Here is a 19219-nt window from a genome sequence, read left to right as displayed (position 1 = left end):
CAACATAGAAAGTTCTCCATATATCACACAGTCCTTTCTTCCCTGGAGGAAATGCAAAGAAAATATCGTTAATGAGTATTACGCACTGTAGGAAAAATCTGGAGATGCCCAGGCTAGTCAGGATCATGTCACAACAGGTCAGTTTTCTGCTTCTGATCCACTCACGGCAATTCGCAATGATCATCAATCCATTTGCTATAATCCCTATAATGAACTCAACTCCTAAAATGATCAAAGAAATAATAGTTACAGGAAACATGTTTCTGCCTGTGGTCACTAATGCTTGCCCAGCGTCTGAGGCTCTTCACTGAAGTGCTAGGCTACTGGTCCTTCTGCCTTTGTATCACAGCTGAATGTGAGATGGGAGGTGTTTTCAGCTGTTGAACGTAGAAGACTCAGCTGCGTTTGCTAGGATGCAAATCTCAGAAAGGTTCTATTACAGATGTGATGATCTACTCTTTTCTCATGCATTTAATTTGTATATCCTCTTCCACACTGCAGTGCAGTGACTCTCCATGACCAGTTTCACAGACATTTTTCTATTGAACTTCTTTCCTTATTTTTATTTATTGTTAGTATTTAATTATTGCACCTTCATTTTCAGATTGGACTACCTCCTATTCATTCTACTTGGGAAAACCCTGGATATCACTCATAGGTTGCACCTACTGCACAATACAGACATAAGATTTTCAAGAGCCTTTATCCACAATAATCAGATTTGCCTAGGCTTCCTCTTGGTCTCATGCTGCAAAATGGGGTTTCAATTATAATATTTAAAGATGGAGTCGACTTGCCTGGAAAATTTAAAGTCAGGTGCATTTTATCTGAGTACCGACCAATAAAAGCCCTAACTCTCAAAATTAGTCTAAACAATGATTCCCAGTGCACCACACTGTCTCAACATGACACTGGTCAAAAGAGGAAATACAGCCTTCCCATAAATCCAAGAAGGATGTCAATAGTCCATAGTCTTTAAGTCATGACAGTTTCTCTCCTAAAAGCAGGCTGGTTCCATTGTCACAACAGAGACACAACTGCAGTGAAGCGGATGCAAATCAGTACAGGATTCTATTACAGAAACTTCATCTCAAACAAATCTTTGCATTCTCCAGATATATTGATATTTATAGACGGTGACAGCAAACGGATTACTGTATATTAATTAATCGTTCTAATTTTTTGTTGGGATTATTAGACCCAGAACTGTCCTGTGGGTGTGTGATGGGTGTTCACCCCACACCAGCCTAGAAGGGGTTAATGAGGCTGAGGCGAGGTCAGTTAATCATATAGGTCCTGAATGATGATGTAGCCCAGCTGAGAAGGAACAGAGGTGACTACTATGAAGCCAGGAAGCTGGCAGAAGAAAGGGGCTGCAGTGAGGGAGTCTGTGGCCACTCTTTGGACAGTAGAGAGGGAAAGACAAAAAACTCGGCGGAGAGGGTGTAGGAAAAGGCTGAAGGAAAAGGCAGCAAGCTTTAAGAGGGTACAGATCTAGGCTGCTGATTACAGGGTCCCTGAGATGGAACCTTGAATAGACGGTGGGCCAGGTTCTCCTACCAACCACTAGGGAAGTGGCACCATCATGGCAGTGAATGGGAAGACTTCCTGAGACAGCTGTCATGGAAAGATGACCTGTCCAGAGGGCCAAACCACGAAGACAGAGTACCATGAGTCACACAGAGAAAGAGGAAGACAGAGAGGTGTCTGAGTGTGCAGCAAACAACAGAAGTTGGCCTCCGACCTGGAAAGAGCTAATCCCCAGAACAGCCAAGAGTAGGTGCCTTAGTTGTGAATTGACCCCACAACAGAATGGTAGAAGGAAGCTGCTGCAGGCACAATAGTCAAGCTCTTGAAAAATGGATGCCTGATATTAGGCTTCCAAATGTGCCGTCTCTCATGAATTTATAGTGCGAGATGCAATTTCAAAGTAAAATTAAGCCTCACTCATGAACTCATTCATGAAGTCACGAACCTTGGGATTTTGAAGCCTCTCATAAGTTGACAAGAATACAACTTGGGCAGCTTCTCTCGGTGCAGCAGACACAATCAAAGGTGGTGGTGGGTCTGGGCTGCTGGAGTAGGAGTAAGTGCGGGCGAGCTCAGGGCCGGAACCTCTGGCTAGCCAGATCGGAGGCAGGTGATGCTGCCTGGAGCTCCCAGCCTGGCAGAGAGGCAAAGACAGCAGGGCTCGCTCTGCTGTGCCAACAGGCCATCGCCTGGGTCCTCCTTTCCTGTGGGCATAGCGGTCTGGGAGTGTATGACTGGGGGTGACCCCCCTCTGATAAACTCCTCCCTGGGCAGCCCAGCCAGGGCAGGTGGAGAGTGGCGGCTGCTGGATGAGCACCCAGCGCTGAAGGCAGTGCCACCAGCCGCAGCACAGAAGTAAGGGTTCATAACAATAGTGCAGGGCTCAGTGGGTTCCATGCTTCTGTCAGAGATGCCAGAGAGCAAAAGTCCCATGTGGGTTTGCAGGACGTTTTAAAAAGGTGCAAATAGGATGGAATATATATATATGGTATTATGGGATTGAGAACTTTGCATGATGGGAACTTTACTCCTTGCTCTCTGTCATCCCACATAACTCATTTGTATCCTGTAATAAATTGTGAAAATTTCTCGAAAGGCTATGTGTGAGATGATGGGGAGTTACGCAATGCGCTGCCTACCTGTGGTATACGAACAGAAGCATGCCTGATGATTAGGCACAGGTACAGCACCAGCAGCCAAGTATGCACATTCACAAGTGATATATTAACTGCTGTGGATTTAGTTCAACATAAGTAGCGTCAACCTAATTTTGTAGTGTAGACATAACCCTAGACAAGATGCAGAGCATAAAATGGAGGCCTAGTTCCATCAAACCTATGGAATTCCAAAGTACTCAAATATTTCATATCAGACATGTGGAAAAGACATATTACAATTTTTAAAAAAATCCAACATCTTTATTGCAGCAATATATAAAGCATGTATTCCTGCAAATTGATGTCTCTTACCCTACTATCTCGGTTTATCTCACCCCCAATCAGTGCAATATTGCCTTCTCCCCATTTTAGTCTGTCTCCTTTGTTTTCTTCTTTCAGTACATCTATATCCATTTATCTAACTGTTCCATTATTAATACTTTTTAATTTTTCCCAACTAGTATGATTCTCACATCTCCTTTCTATTGAAGACATTTATTTCTGTTATAATTCTGTGTCCTCTCAGTTTGTATGTTTTTCCTTTCAATGTTTTCCCATTTGGTAATTTTATCGAACTACATTCTAATTTTCTTTAGTCAAACCTCTCCCGTCTTTGTTAATCCTCCCTCCTTCCTTTCCTCTGTCTCTTCCCTTTAATTTGCCAATCTGCCACCTCTTTCCTGGTCCATAATCTCCTTTTCTTCTTGTAATGATTGGGGACTGTGTGAGAAGTGAGATGGAGCCCGTGAAGCCCCTAAAAAACTGGGGGTATGGTGCCCGTGGGTGTCCATACCAGCTCTGAGTTTCAGACCCTGTGTGATAGCTCCTTTGCCGTGATGGAGCTGGTCTCGTAGAAGTGTGGAGGGGGAAGAGGGGTGTGAGGAAAAGATTTCTCCTTTGTCTTCATCGTCCCCATCACTTGAAAAGGGAGGAGCAGATCTCAGCAGTGTAGTGAGATGGCTCAGTACCGATCATGCTGAAGTAATATCAGTAACAAGAAGAGGTAGTGCTTGTCCAGATCATGCATGCACCATCCCCATCTCACAGCACTATTAGTGCTCTCATATATCCAAGAGGGCCAGTGATACTGTCAGACAGAAGAAAGGTTGAGACCAGAGGCCTCGGGGTAACTTAGACCCTGCTCCGAGGGATCATAGATCAGAGGGCCTCAGGGTAGCCAAGACCCCACTACCGGGCACTCAGAAAATAGACCAAGTACCTGATGGAACCTGAAGGAGGAAGAGACAGTCTTCACCTAGGAGTGGTAGCTATCCCGCTTTGCTTACCAATCAGGATACTCTGTGGGGCCAGCATAGTTACTGAGGGTTTATGCTTGGGAGATTAAGACTTACTAAGGAGAGGCAATACATAGTCCTTTCTATTTGTCTCTGATACCTGCTCTTCAATACACAAGAGCTCTGCACTGAAGATATTGACTCTTTGGTCTTCACTGATATGGTCACTGGGGGCCCAGCTGTGGGCACATGAATTGATCTGAATTCATCCCTGTGATCATGTTGTCGGGTCAAGTCCCCCACACTAATGATTGTTTGACTCTCTTTGGCATCACCAATGTTTTGTTTAGAGAGTGCTTGTGTGGTCTGCAGATTGTTGACAGCCATAGCTGTAGGGCACGCATGTATAACCTTGCATGTCGCACTATGAAGGTGGTGGCCACCATATGTCCCAGCATTTGTAGGCATGTCTGCGCATTTTTTTAAATTTACTATTGCAGCAAACCTGGCATTTGATAGCGCTGCCCTGGTTGTTACTGAATACCGATGAACCCCATGAATACCAGTTGCTGTATGGGCTCGAAAGTGGACTTTTTGTTGTTTATCATCAGTCCCAGCTTTTGAATTAGAGACCTTGTTTGTTGAATGACTTGAACAACTTGCAGTTGGCTGTGTGGCTTTATCATAGAATCATAGAAGATTAGAGTTGGAAGGGACCTCAGGAGGTCATCTAGTCCAACACCCTGCTCAAAGCAGGAACTATCATGATCCCTGCCCTGAGTAGACGTGCTGCTACTAAGGCCAGCATTTTCGAAAAATCCCTTGGTGCAATAGCAAGGCCAAAGAGTAATACTGTGTATTGGTAGTGGTTGGTTCCCAGGCTGAATCAAAAGAATCTTCTGTGTGCTGGGTGGATAGTGACATGAAAGTATGTGTCTTGAAGGGCTGCAAACCAGTCCCCCTGTTACAGTGACAGTATTATCATCGACAGTATGAGGACTGCCATGCTGAAATTCTGTCCCTTTGGTATCTTCTCAGATGATCCTTATGTCTTGAGTCAATTCAGCTCCCAATCTGTATGCTCTAGCATCCATGTGTAATATGAAAGGGGTTTTGAAACATGAACAGGCTAAGAGAGGAGCAGTCACAAGGGTCCCTTTCAGTTCTGTAAATGCTAAATCATACTTTGTCGACCACTGAAATGTTTTTGCTTTTTCACCCAGCTAGCCAGGTCTGGGAATCATTGTTTAGACTAATTTTGAGAGTTAGGGCTTTTATTGGTCAGTACAAAGATAAAATGCACCTGACTTGAAATATATATATATTTCTATGATATGCTTTGGATTAATATACTCACGCCCTTCCCTGGTTCAGAGAGATGTTTGATTCCTCAACTCTTGAGCAAAGGGATGGAATAAGCACTGCTAGAGAGCTAAGAACTATAAACTAAGACTACAAATAAGACTATAAACTTAAGAAGGAAAATCTTAACACAAACTAAAGCAACTTCAAGCAAGAGTAGATGACAATCTAAATAAATAAGTAAATAGCATGATCTTTCCCTTTTTATAACCCAAGAATATGGGTCCTTCTTCTAAATCCATATTTGGATTTTCCACCCCCAAATTATTGGGGTACCCATATTCTATAGGCTGGTATGTTCATGAATATTAAGGATATCCATGACGTTTTCACTTCCCATTTCAAGGATTCCATGACTTCACCTATGTGGGTTCTGCGGTGTACTAGTTTGGGCCTGACATCATTTCAACACTTGTCCAGGTCAAAGTCCCGAGTATATCTGCTAACTGCTAACTCATTTAGGACAAACATGACCATATATGTCTTGTTTTTGCTATACGTCAACACTTTCAACACTAATTCCCAAATATATGTATAATAATAATTACATAGCTGTCACACAGGATGTGGCCTGCACGGTACCCTGCATTACAGCAAAAATACAAAGAAAATTTATCACTCTATTATAATCACACAATCATACTTAAATTTATAAGGAAAGATACATATCTATATAATGCAAGCAAGCAGGCTAGTTCTATGAGCTACAAATCCCCCCTTTGATGGGGTGGTTGCATAATAAACCCCATCACATAAGTGTGGATCTGTATGGTTAGTTGTTTGAGGGAATAATTTCCTCATCTCTTCCTACAGCTTGTGGTGGAGGAAGAGTATCATAATGATGGGCTTCTGTATTCTGGTACCTGACCATCATGGAGACGTATTCTTCCCGATTAGAATTTTGTTCCTCATTGAGTCTGCGTTTTGGCTTGTACATATTAGTCTTACATTGCATGCATCCTAATAGGATGAAGATAATTCCTATTGCAATTCCCTGTACCACAATGCATTTCCGTAATCCGACTTCTACTGTGGGGACTTTTTTGGTTTTATCCATTAATTGAGTAATAGCTGTTTAACCTTGTCCATGTCATTGGTAATTTGTATGAGGTGGGTCTCTTTACGAGACACTAATGATTTCAATGATAACCCTTATGGGGGAATATAGACAAGGAAGGTTGGTGTACATTGGACAGTTAAATCTTGATAGTCTGGGTCAGACATAATGGTAGTAATGTTTTCAAAGGTGGGAATAAGAGAGATTGCTTGATTTCCAATTAACACTGGTTGCTTTGGAGTAAAACAAAATTTTTGAGTCTGTGACCTGACACTCCAAGGGACCATAGTGGTAACTCTTTTGATTGGTTACCACGCAAAATTGGCCATTTCCAGCATAGGACACTCTCTCCATTGGAGTTTTCCACGTTGTCAACCTCACCAGGCACAACGAGGACGATTCGTTCTGTAATTCTCCCTGTAATCCACACATGACAGGATGTCTCAAACACATCACACCTACAAATGAACTGAAGCCCTTTTCCAGAGCAACAGGCCATCTGTGGAACTTTCCAGATCTGAGTTGGAGTGTGAAAGATTACCACGGGGGGGGACATTAACACGTTCTCTGTAGATGTCATCTTCTAGGTGACCTATGAACTGGACGGCTGCCAATGGCTTGTACACATCCTTGTCTGGATCAAACACTGGTAAAGAAATAGTGACTGAGACATACAAGGATTGTGCCACTGTACAATCTTTAAAAAAAAAAAACACAACTGTCTTGGTTGGGGTGTGGTGTCACAGATCCCATATGTCTTACTGTTCCCAATGACAAGTATTGGCACAGATCCAAATATGCGGATTGCTCTCCTTCTAGCCCCCGAAAACATTTAGGAAGATACCAACTTAGTAATTGCTTATTTTTGATGAGGTCTGGAACTTTCCCTAATTTTAGAGCTTGTAATGTGTCTGCAATAGTGTCTATAACATATGTTCATCTGCAGAGCAGATCATTTCCTTTCCTAAATGTTGGTCCTTTTTTTATCATTGTTTACTGCAATTAATTTTGATTGATTTTAAGTTGGTTGATTTTAAGTTGGGTATTATTAAACAACTGGGCTATGTCATACACGTTATAAATAGTGAATTGCTCCTCCTGAGCTAGTCCTTTTACTCCCTGTAACATTGAACACAAGTGGTGGTACGCACTCCTGCTCTATAACTAACAAACATGCGTGGAGGAATATTATATATAGTCAATGCCATTTCATTAGTCCAGGCGGACTATTTAGCTCCCAGTTTCCCAGTATATTTTTCCCAGTATATTTCCAATGCAAAATTACCTCATATCCTTCAAATTTTAAATCAGGTGAAGGTAAGGGTTTTACTCCCGTTTCTCTCTTTCAACTCCAAACAATGTTTACCCCCGCATTAATGCTTAAAACATATACGATATGAAGGAATGAGTTCATTGAAACATTTCCCACAGGTTTGGGAAGCATTTCTAAGGTAACCATACGTCCTGGACTGATTGCAATAGTCTCTTTCATTCCTTTTGGTGGAGCATCTGGCTTCAAATGTTCAATTGATCGATCAGGTACATGTTGCTGTGCTTTCTGGTCTTGGGTGATATGTTGTATCCCAAATTCTTGAATTTGGCTTAGTCTTACCCTTAAAGTAATAATAAGGGTGTAGTAAATCAGGAATACCAGTGTCCATTTCATGATGGTTGATTGCTGGACTTCACCGGCAACTGTTTTCACTGCTGTTCACCTAGTTCTGGAGGAGGAAGTTGCTCCTGAGACCTGAACGATTGATATAACTTTAACTCATTAGCGTGGAAAATTCTGTCTTTAATACACTTGCCACCTGTCACCCTAATTTTGTACACTGCTGAATGGTCCAATTCATCTCTTACACAATCCATGCTCTGGTGCCTTGTATATTAACAACATTACCAGATCACCAACTTCCCAAGTATTCTCTCTCTGAGTTTTATTGAAGTAGGCCTTTGCCTTCCGTCTGGATTTTCCCAATTTAACAGCTACCTGCATATGGACCTGATTTAAATTGTGTTGCAGATTCTGCAGGTATGTATTCATTTTTATTCCCTCCAGTTGAGTGCCACTGGTGTGCCAGATCAAGTGTTCTGGTAGCCGCATGTTTCGGTCTGTCATCACCTCAGAGGGTGCTTTGTCAGTAGACGCAGCAGGTGTTGCTCTCAATGCCATTAGAATTAAAGGCATGAGGGTACCCCAGTTACGTCCATTGGCATTAACTAGTTTCCTCAACATTATTTTTATAGTTCAATTGGTTTGCTCCACCATCCCAGATGACTGAGTCTCTGCGGGATTCCCATTAATTTAAGGCAGTTCTAAAGAACTGTCCAGTAAAATGTGATCCCTGATCTGATTCATTACAGGGATTCCACATCGAGAGAAAATTTGTTCTACTAGTTCCCTGGCTGTGGCTTTTGCAGTATTGGCTTTTAAAGGAAATGCCTCTACCCACTTTGAGAAAGGATCGACAACCGCTAACAGATATTGGTTGCCTCTCTTGGTACTTGGCAGAGGACCTACGAAGTCAATCTGCAAAGCCATCCATGGTCCCTCATATACCTGAGATTTTAATGGCGCGTTTCATTTAGATGGAGTAGAATTAGCTTGAGAACATGCCAAGCAGTTATCACAATATTGTTGCACATCCATCCTCAAAAGTGGCCACCATCCCACAGATGTTGGACAGTTTTGTCCACTCCCTGATCTGATTTTCTTGCCTCCCCCCTTTGACAGTGTTGTGCAGATGGGGAATTGGCAGTGGAAGTGCACCTGCATAATACTCCCTGTGTTAGTGAAGACTTAATAGTCTTATCTATATATGGTTTGGCTTGATCTGGATAAGGGTATTGTTTTGGGGCTGGTATATCTCCTCCTTCTACAATAATAGTGACTGCCATGCATCCACAATCATGTATGTGTGTGGTTAATGCATCCGCATGCTTGCGGAGCAGAACTTGGTTGGTTTGTGTGTGTAGCCGCTATTTTGTCCATTTTATAGCCTTCTGGTTCTGATTTCTCCACTGGACACACCATGCCACATTCAGGCACGGTCACTGGTGGGTGGTCAATTGCCTGTTCTGTAAAATACAACAACTGATTAATCAAATCAATAACACATCCCTGTTTATATAGGAAATCAGATCCTAGTAAGCTGTTCCTCGGGTCTGCCAATATCATTAGAGCAAAGGTGTGAGTTTTCGCATGTGACCTATTTGTATTTTGATGGGTTTAGATAATGTTGTTATGACCCAGTTATTTGCAAAAGTTGATAGCACTTTTTTCTGCTTTGAAGACAGAGGGGAAGTTGTAGGGTCTTCGACATGAATAATGCTAATTGCTGCCCCAGTATCTATAATAAAATTCATGTAGTGGCCCCTACTACTGCAGATACTGGGGGTCTTCCGCTTGCATCCTTATCTAAAGGATAAAGGCCCCCTTCACTTGGGGCCTGAAGGCGTCATGCCAAATATTCTGCAAGTTCTCCAGCCATCCCCTCAGGGGCAGCTAACCCTCTAACAGGGGAAGCTGTCCATGGGAGAGAAGAATATGAGTCAATGGAGGCCACGGGACGGTCCGAGCGTACTGGGCGTTGGCCTTCCAATATCAGCTCAGTTAGACGTGTCCGAAGTTTTCAGATATCCTGATGTTGTGCTTCCAAAGTTTGCTGCATTGCTTTTAGCATTGGCATGACCACGTCTTCACTTTGACGGGGTGGTGGTGATCTGAATCTCTGCGGTTGTGATTGGTTCCTGCTTGTATCTGAAAAGAAAGGAACACCATCGCGGGGCCCCACACCGAGTCCGAACGTATAACCCTGTCGAGGGGCACGCCCACTCGAAGACCCAGGATTATTCCGTGGGTTAGAATGATTTTGCCAACGTTTGTTTTCAGGGAATTTAGAAACACTTTGGCGTATTCTTTGAGGTGATGTCCTCAAAGGTCCCTCAGTTCTTACTGTGGGTTTGGTGTGTGGCTCCGGAAGCGTTGCAACAGGAGGCCCACGCCGACCTAATTTAAGGCCTCCCTGAGAATGTGCCTTAGCCAATAAGGCCAATGCAGCCTTCAAGGAAGTGTCATCATTGATATGCATATTAACCTTTTCCTGCAACTGTGGGAGAGAATTGATAACCAATAGAATAACATATTGTGGCCCATCTATGTCCTCTCTCATATAACTGTACCAAGCTGCACTTAACCGAAGATGAAATTGATGTGGAGACTCATTGGGTCTTTGCTTTAAATTCGACAGGATAGCCATTCCAGCTTGTCCTGGGTGCTGATTATGTTCCAATAAGGCTACTGTTTCCTTAAAAGATTTCTCGCCTACTCTATATTCAGGGGGTAATGTACTCCACAACGCTCGATTTACTGTGAGCTGTAGGATTTTAACCCAATCTTCTCTTGGTATGCCAAACACTTTTGCCTTTTCCTCTATATGTTGTGCATGTACTGCAACAGAACTATCCTCCATCATTCCTATTTGCTTAGCCACCAAATCAAGGGTCTTAATAGCTGTAACTACTACCACAGGACAATCTGAATCTGATCTGATAATTTCCGGGGTTTGATTCCCCAATGCAGGAGATGAGGTTCTTCTCCTATCCTGATTAGTACGTTCTTCATCAGAACTATCAAAGCTTTCTGTTGAACACTCTTCTAATGTAGCTAATAAATCGGGTAGCTTTCCATTACATTTCTACGTTCCTCATTTAAGGCTTCCTCACACTGGCGCAGGACATTCCCTAGTTCCTGAAGAAGTGTAGTTGAGTGCTCTACAGGTACACCAGGAGAGACCAGCATATAACGAGGGGGTTTTCTTGGTCCATGAAATTCAAGGGATCTAGGCAGTGCTCGTAATGATTGTTCAAATGATACCAAGTGTCCACCTGAAGGGGTTAGAACTCTTGAATCATATGGTGCCAATGTAACATTAGGTGGGGATACAGGGATAACATCCCTCCTCTGTTATTATCTAGAAATTACTATATCACAGGCACTAGATGCTTGTGTCACTTAGGAAACTGCATTTTCCAATCCCTGCACAATCACAGACTCCAGAGGCACATTCTGTTCTCCAACAAGAGCAGATGCTAACGGACGAGAAGATATCTCGCCTCTTTTCTCCGCTTCTTTTATCCTGTGAATTCTGCAGCACCATAAGAGCTGGCCACACAAGTTGGCTGCAAGAAAGCTGCCTCTCTCTTCATCTCTCCAACCATTCATTTAGGCTATGACATTTAAATGAGTCAACTCACCCTCCCCAGAATTTTTTTCTTCAAAGATAATGGGCTTTTGTATTACTTGAGCTGGAACAAGCTGATCTCTCCCCCACTGGCTCTCTGTGGGTTACAAATGGAGTAGAAAAGTACAGTGAAGTGTCTTACCCAAGTTCTCTAGCTGGCCTGATTCCTCATCCGGGTAGCTGACATCCACAGTGATCTGCAACACTTTGAATTCCTTCTCTAGGTTATTTTTTTTGGTTCCTTATATCCAAATTGGGAATTTTCTTGCTGCTGCTCCAACAAAGCTTTTTTATTTCTGACTGCAAGTCATTTCTCAGGTCTTTCTAGAAAACCTTCAGCTGGCAATACCATACCATGCCATCCTTACTTCTGCGCTGCCACTGACAGTGGCGCTGCCTTCAGTGTGAGGCACCCAGCCAGCAGCTGCCGGTTTCCAGCCAACCAGTGCTGAAGGCAGTGCCACCAGCAGCAGCACAGAAGTATGGATTCGTGACAATAGTGCAGGGCTCAGTGGGTTCCATGCTTCGGTCAGAGATGCCAGAGAGCAAAAGTCCCATGTAGATTTGCAGGACTTTTTAAAAATGTGCAAAAATAATGGAATATATATATATATATATATGGCATTATGGGATAGAGAACATTGCATGATGGGAACTTGACTCCTTGCTCCCTGTCATGCCACATAACTCATTTGTATCCTATAATACATTGTGAAAATTTCCCAAAAGGCTATGTGCCAGATGATGGGGAGTTACTCAATGGGTTGACTACCCATGGGTGGATACATCAACGCAAGCACTGGTGAGTAGGCAGAGGGCCAACACCAGCAGCCAAATACGCACGTTCACAAATACTCATATATTTCATATCAGACATGTGGAAAAGACATATTACAAATTTTTTAAAAATCCAACATCATTATTGCAGCAATATATAAAACCTGTATTCCTGCATATTAACGTCTCTTACCCTACTATCACGGCTTATCTCGCCCCCAAGCAGGGCAATATTAGCTGCTAATGGCCACCTCCATCCATAAAAAAGGTCTCATAGTCACCACTCCTATTTCAAATTCATATCCTCTGATACATAAAAGCCAGTAGTTGTGCATTTTTGATTGCTCACGTTCTGGCATCAAACGTTCTCTAGTGTAAAGAAAATGTAAAGGTAACCCGTACATTTCTTTGACTTCATGATGTAGCTCCTATTTACACCAGGTATGAATTTTATCTAATATGTCCCAATAGCTTTTGTTTTTCATTCATTTTCCCTATACCTTGCCTTCTCCCCACTTTAGTGTTTGTCCTTTGTTTTCTTCCGTTTAGTGTGTCTGTATCCATTAATCTAACTGTTCCATTATTAATACTTTTTAATTTTTCCCTTTTAGTATGATTCTCATATCTCCTTTCTATTGAAGACATTTCTTTCCTGTTATAATTCTGTGTCTTGTCAGTTTGTATGTTTTTTCTTTCAATGTATTCCCATTTGGTAATTTTATCGAACTATATTCTAATTTGCCTTAGTCAAGACTCTCCCATCTTTGTTAATCGTCCATCCTTTTTTTCCTCTGTCTCTTCCCTTTAATTTGCCAATCCGCCACCTCTCCAACTCTTTCATGGTCCCTATCTCCTTTCCTTCTTGTGATGATTGGGGACTGTGTGAGAGGTGAGATGGACCCCTTGAAGCCCCTAAAAGACTGGGCTTATGGTGCCCATGGGTGTCCATACCAGCTCTGAGTTTCAGACCCTGTGTGATAGCTCCTTTGCTGTGATGGAGCTGGTCTGGTAGATGTGTGGAGGGGGAAGAGCAGTGTGAAGAAAAGATTTCTCCTTTGTCCTCATCACTTGAAAAGGGAGCAGCAGATCTGGGCAGTGTGATGAGATGGCTCAGTACCGATCATGCTGAAGTGATATCAGTACTGAGAGGTGGAGATTCCAGCCTCAAGGAAGCCAGCAGGTCTTTATGGCGCAGGAATTGCTCTGGTACCAGGCGCATCCGTGCCGCTGAAAGTGTTGGTGGTGGTACTGACTGTTGCTGTGCAGTTGTTGGTTCTGAGGATCGCACCTTGTGAATTGTGCCAACAGAAGGTGGTGCTATAATCTGCTCAGTGCCAAGTGCCTAGTCTTCCACCGCAGGCTGCTGTCCTGCTGCTCACTATTGCTTCTTCTGAGAAGGAAGATTGTCTAAGGAACACCAGCTACAGTCAGCTGTGCACTGCTTGGTGTTCAGCTCTGCACTTATTCTCTCAGAGCATTCACTGCTGTAGGTGGCAAGATAGAGGGCTGGAGAAATAGCTGCCAATTTCTGTGTAGCTCCGTGTGTAAGATTTCTTGCCAGTGGGAAATTGTCATCGATTTCCCACTCAGCAGTGGGAAGGATATTGAGGGAGGCATAAGTGGAAGGGCAGGAAGAGAAATCTATCAAAGAATAGTGTTACAACCTATGCCTAAATGAAAGGCTATGTGTATCATGGTTTATGTGTAATAAGTAAACTTGTATTTGTTATTTATTCAGTAGCTTGTTGTTACGTTCACTATCACTGTGCGACAATATAACCCCATTTAGGCCACCATTACTTTTGCCCTTTGTTCCTCTTCTTTCTCCATCTTCCTTTCTCTGTCTTTGAACATCTCCAATGTTCTATCTGCATTTTCTTCCTTGCAGCACCTCCCAACTCCCACCACCAAAGGCTTCACACCATCCTCTTTCCTATTCTATCCAATAAAATGATCCACAATGGGATAGTTAACATTGACATTGAAGTGTCATCATTTGTGTTCACAGCTGACACGCCAGTGAGATTAACAGAGGACAAGGGAGTTCATATGTCTGAGCCATGCTTCAGGCTGTCTGCAGACTCAGAGACACATCACAGCCTCAGTGTACATTCAGTACACAAAGTTCTCTCTGAAGCCATGTGGGCAAGAAACTTACGTTTTTTTAAATGGAAGCTTAAAAGCTGCATAACCTGATTATGTCTAAATATATAAGCCATGGAGGCATGTCTGACACCTCTCCTCTACAGGGACCATATATATTTGATTGCCCCATTCTCTCTACCTTTTATAAATGGGTCATCTTCTTAGACTGTGGGATCTTTGCACTAGGGCACCTCTCTTATTATAAGTTTGTAGCATACCTGGCACAATAACGCTCTGATCCTCAACGACATGTCCAAGGGTCATCATAAAATAAATATTCATTAATCAGACCAATCAGCAGAGACTAGTCACATACAATTTAAATCTAAATAAAAAAACTGATGTGAACTTTTCAACCAACAATGAGCCAGCATATATTGTGTACCAAATTTTGATTCTGCTGGACAAAGGCCTGTGGCCGTCATGCTACTCTGTGTTGCATGTGCTACAATTTGAGTGGTTTTAAAGAGCTGCTTGAAAGAGGATAAACTACTGTAGTCCAGTAGTCCAGCATGAAAATAAAAGAGCAAATAATTAAAATAATCTTTTTTTTTTTTCAAAGCTGGAAAGAAAGGATAAATAAAAGAAACAAACTGAACATGATCACAATCAGTAAGTTCATAGCAAAGTGGATAGTGACATTGGCACATCCCCATATACAAGACTGGAGTAGGTCATCATTACTGTAATGGAATCTTTCTGAGATTTGTATCCCGGTGACCTTAGCTGAGCCTAACATGATCACTGGCTAAACATTTCTCCAGTTTTTTTCAGCTGTGATACACAGGCAAAAGAAAAGATTGCGCCTCATTTAGAAATCAGCACCTCAGCATTGTAGTGAGATATTTTGCTCTTGAAGCTTCACAAGTTGGGCAGGGCTAGGAGACCATAGATTCAGACATATTTCCTGTGCTTGATAAAATCTTTTTGATCATTTCAGCAACTGAGCTCATTGTATAGATTGTAGCGAATGGATTGATAATAGTGGTGATTTGTACTGAGTGGGTCAAAAACAGAAAAGTAACTTTGTGTGACTTGATCTTGACTAGCCTTGGCATCTCCAGATTTTTCTACAGCTTACCATATTGATCAGCAGTGTCTCTTTTACATTACATCATGTGGTGAATGCAGAATGTGAATTATGGAGAGCCATCTTTATGGTTTTGTTAGTAAATATTAACCTTTTTAGTCATTTTTTCTTGTGTATTACATTCATTTGCATATGAACTATTTTCCCAGAATCTTTATGATATTAGCAAAGTGTGTCTTTGAATTCTAAGGCCCAGAGAATTGATTCTTAATCTGTGAGTGACCAGTACTCAGGAAATTGTATATGATTGAGTGTTGGGCTGCATCTAATCATCCTCAGCAACTCCAGGTCTGTGGGAATCCAAATGTCCCAGGAAAAGACTCCTCAAACTAATAAATATCTACAAAATTATGCAGTGTTGTTGTAGCTATGTTGGTCCCAGGATATTAGAGAGACAAGGTGGGTGAGGTAATATCTTTTATTGGACCAACTGTCTCAGCCACCTTGCATCTCTACAAAAGTGTGTTATAAACAAAAGTGGATGACAGAGCAGAGATACTAGTTATGGCAGATGTTTTCTGTAATAGATTGAGTGATAAGGAATAATTGTTATTACAGTTGGGTTCTGTAATGGATGAAATAATGACACATTGAAAGATGTTTAACTCCTTAAGAAATGTATTTACCCTCCAAATGGTTGAATCTTTGTCTCACACATTATAAAAGGAAAGAGAGTTGGAAAGTTAGTTTGGGAATGTTCAATCTCAGCATTCCACCAGGTACAGAGGAAGGGACCAAACTACTTTCTCTTCACCATCTACAGGGTATGTCTTCTTTCTGTATTCTGTATAGTTCTGTATTAAACTTTGATTAAATAATTCCATTTGAGCCTGTAATTTGATAACCTTGAAATGTTATTAAATTCAAATACACAACAAATTGGTGACCCTGACGTGATTGTCAATATCAGTATCATTTGGATCCAGATTAAATGGAATAGTGAGCTGTGTTTTCTGGTAGAGGCTGGGAACAGTACGCAGTGTTTTACTCTACTGTTACAAAGCCTGAGTGAATAGCTCACTCCAGCACTTGGCAGTAAAGGTACCTGGGGGGGGAGAGAATAAAGTAAGACTAAAATAATTTTAAGAAAGCTTTGAAATAGGTTAAAATAAGAAAAATGTTGGTCGACAAAGTGAAAAATCTAATTAATTATATAATAAATTATGTTATTTAACAAGGAACTGCTTTATCTTCATTAAAACAATTAGTAAAAGCAATCCTTGGAAATATGTTTGTAAGCTGTTTAAAAAGGAAACGGATAGAGAAGGTTAAAAAGGCTGTACCTAACTATGGGACTATTTCATATGCGTACAACTAGTTCCTGGGGTTATGCTTCTTCTGTGTTGGAGAAAGAAAATAAAAAGTCAAGCTGCTGTGAAGAGGCTGTACAAAAACACCCCCCTGCTGGCAGACAGGAAATCACAGTAAAACACTCAAAGGATAGAGAGGAAAGAGAGAAAGAAAAAGAGCAAAGCAAGGACCTAAACCAAGCATTGGAAGATGTAATTATTTTAAATCCCGCCTTGTCTTGTAATTGGCAGGAGGCAAGAAATAAAATTGAATGATTTCAAGAACAAATTATCCAGAAAACTAAAGAGAAGCGGAGATAGAAAAACCAGGCTAGGAATCTCAAAAACACATACAGGGAGTACATCAGGTAAAAGCAGCAGCAAGGCTGGAGAGCAGGGGGGGAATGAAGGAAAAGTCTGGATATATCTAACTACTGCCAATCTCTGGTTTGCCACCTGTCTCAGTGTCTTTTACTGCATAAAGAATGGGTCAACTGACCCTTCTTCATCTGGCTGAAGATGAGACTATCGGGGCTACTCATGGTCTCCTTGATGTCTTCAGCATGGCATGTATATAGCCAGTATTTAGAGAGCTCAGTAAAGACTATCAGGAAACACCACAATGGAATGTAGATAGAAGGATACTTCCTTTGTTGGCCTCATTATTTCATCCATGCTTGAAACATACATTCACTTCATTATATTTTTTTATTTCATCCATACAGCTGTTAGTCACTTCTCTGTGCAGACATACCAAGATGATGGAAAAAAATGCAAGCAGCTAATCAAGTATGCCACCACTGAGGCTCACAACAATGCTGTTACAGCTCTTATCTCTTTTCTTTTATTCTACATTGTTCATTTTGTGTCTCTAGCTTTATTTTCATCAGACATTTGCTGACAGCAGCCTTTACATGATATGGTTCTGTGGACTAATAATGGCTGCTTATCCCCCTGAGCACAATGGTATCTTGATTCTAGGCAAGCCCAGGCTGAAGAAGGCAGCACTGAAGGCTCTAAACCATGACAAGTGCAGGCTGAGAGATGAGATTCCATGAAATCTCCCATGACAAAAACCCACAGAAAGCGAGCCCCTTTCTTACTTCTCTGCATTTATCAAAACATTTTACCTATTTCTGCATGAACTAAAACTAGAAGTTTTCCACTCAAAACTTGGCTCCTTGATGGTAGTACTAGAGGACAATGCTAAACTAGGAAGGATTGAATTTACTTACTTTTTCTTTCTATATGGGACGAGAAGGTTACTCACCCTGTGCAGTAACTGAGGTTCTTCGAGACATGTGTCCTTGTGGGTGGCTCCACTCCAGGTGTTGGCATCCCTGATCGGAGATTTTTGCCAGCAGTGCTTGTCCAGGTCATGCATGCACCATCCCCATCTCGTGGCACCAAGAGGGCCAGTGATACTGTTGGGCAGAGGAAGGATAGAGACCAGAGGGCCTCGGGGTAACCTAGATCCTGCTCCGAGGGATCATAGATCAGAGGGCCTCAGGGTAGCCAAGACCCCACTACGAGGGACTCAGAAAATAGACAGTGTGAGCATCCTGAACTTTTGTATCTTTACAAACTTCTTCAGTCTTCTGAGGTCCAAGATGGGTCTCCATCCTCCAGTTTTCTTTTGGGTTAAGAAGTAGTGGGAGTAGAGCCTCTTCCTCTCTGTTGATGAGGGACATGCTCTATGGCACCTAAGCATAGTAGATGTTCCATCTGTTGTTTTAATAGGTGCTCATGAGATGGGTCCCTAAAGGGGGACGGGAAAGAGGGTTGCATAGTGGGAGTGGATATAAAGGGAATGGTATATCCTGACCAAGCAATTTCTAAAACTATTTGTCTGTTTTGATGTTCGCTCAGTTGTGGTAGAAAGGATGCAGTTGGTAATTGAACAGGGTGGTCATTGCCATCCTCATTGGCACTGGATGATGAGGCAGGTCATGCAGACCCTGGACAAAAACTTCAAAGTTCTGGTTTGGAGGGTGCCGACTGAGATGTCAATAATTGTTGGTTTGACTGTCGATGTCTTTGAGGTCACTGTTGAGTGCATGACTGTTCATGTGCTCTGGGTATTATTGGTATCTTTGAGGGTAAGGTTGATATCTATATTGTTTTCTCCTTGTCTCAGGTGAATATATGCTGAGGCTGTGTAGCGTGGCTTGCGAATCCTTCATTGTGTGCATGACCTCATCAGTTTTCCCTGCAAAGTGCTTCATCTTGGCGAATGGGAGATCCTCTATGATGAATTGCACCTGTCTTGGTAAAGCTGTAGAGTGGAGCACCGAAGCCCTGAGCATGGCAACAGCCATTACTGCTGTTCTGGCG

At 42.2% G+C, this 19219-nt stretch overlaps 1 pseudogene; it reads left to right on the top strand.

Moving 5' to 3' along the window:
- Nucleotides 1-11198: 11198 nt before the first annotated feature.
- Nucleotides 11199-17943, top strand: LOC137157846 (taste receptor type 2 member 40-like; annotated as a pseudogene).
- The last annotated feature ends 1276 nt before the right edge of the window (nt 17944-19219 follow it).

The sequence above is a fragment of the Emydura macquarii genome, unplaced genomic scaffold, assembly GCF_026122565.2.
Source record: "Emydura macquarii macquarii isolate MOO-44397 ecotype Brisbane River unplaced genomic scaffold, CSIRO-AGI_Emac_v2 contig_1597, whole genome shotgun sequence".
NCBI classification, from domain to species: Eukaryota; Metazoa; Chordata; order Testudines; family Chelidae; genus Emydura; species Emydura macquarii.
The sequence above is the reverse complement of the archived record's forward strand: the minus strand, read 5'-3'. Positions and strand labels throughout refer to the sequence as shown.